The sequence below is a fragment of the Myotis brandtii genome, unplaced genomic scaffold (assembly GCF_000412655.1).
Source record: "Myotis brandtii unplaced genomic scaffold, ASM41265v1 C41320992, whole genome shotgun sequence".
Taxonomy (NCBI): Eukaryota; Metazoa; Chordata; class Mammalia; order Chiroptera; family Vespertilionidae; genus Myotis; species Myotis brandtii.
The window spans coordinates 1-600 of NW_005294485.1; the positions used below are offsets into that span (position 1 = coordinate 1).

The following is a 600-nucleotide window of genomic DNA, read 5'->3' on the forward strand; positions in this document are numbered from 1 at the left end:
AGGCTCAGCTTCAGGAAGTAGTGCCCGAAGTAGGTGTTGAAGACCCTGATGACGAGCAGGTAGAGGTGGAAGGCTTCCAGCACCATCCAGGTGAAGACACAGAGCAGGAAGTAGTGGAAGATGGCACCGCGGGCCACGCAGGCAGCATGGGTCCCCTGTGGGCCATGCCCCACATCGATGAAGAAGGCCAGGTTCACGAGAAACAGGCTGACGCTCAGGGCCACGTGGATCTTAGGGGCATCTTCTGACTTGAACCTCTTCCAGGAGAACCTGGGGGAGAAGGGCCAGCGAGAGGCTGCAAGGGCCGCAGCATCACGGGGCCTCTCCACCCGCCTCCTCTGCTCCGCCCCTGCCGCGGCCAGAGCGAGGGCCCTACGGGTCCCGTCCAGGAGCCCTCCCCTGGCCACCCGGATCCTGCCGGTCTCCTCCCTCCCTCAACTCGATGCTTCAGCCCAACAGCGTAACTTGCCATTCCCTGGGTGCATTCTGCTGTCCGTGCCTGGTTTTGAAATGGTACTAGGAGGATAGAAAATGCCATCTTTGGGGAAAGCTGGGTGAAGAAAGCAGGGGACTCTATGCGCTGTTTTCACCACTTCCTGC

At 60.5% G+C, this 600-nt stretch overlaps 1 pseudogene across 1 annotated transcript; it reads right to left on the bottom strand.

Moving 5' to 3' along the window:
• Positions 1-5: 5 nt before the first annotated feature.
• LOC106725085 lies at positions 6-349 on the bottom strand (annotated as a pseudogene). Its single transcript, XR_001360967.1, has one exon. The product of XR_001360967.1 is annotated as an adhesion G protein-coupled receptor G3 pseudogene (transcript).
• Between the last annotated feature and the right edge of the window lie 251 nt (positions 350-600).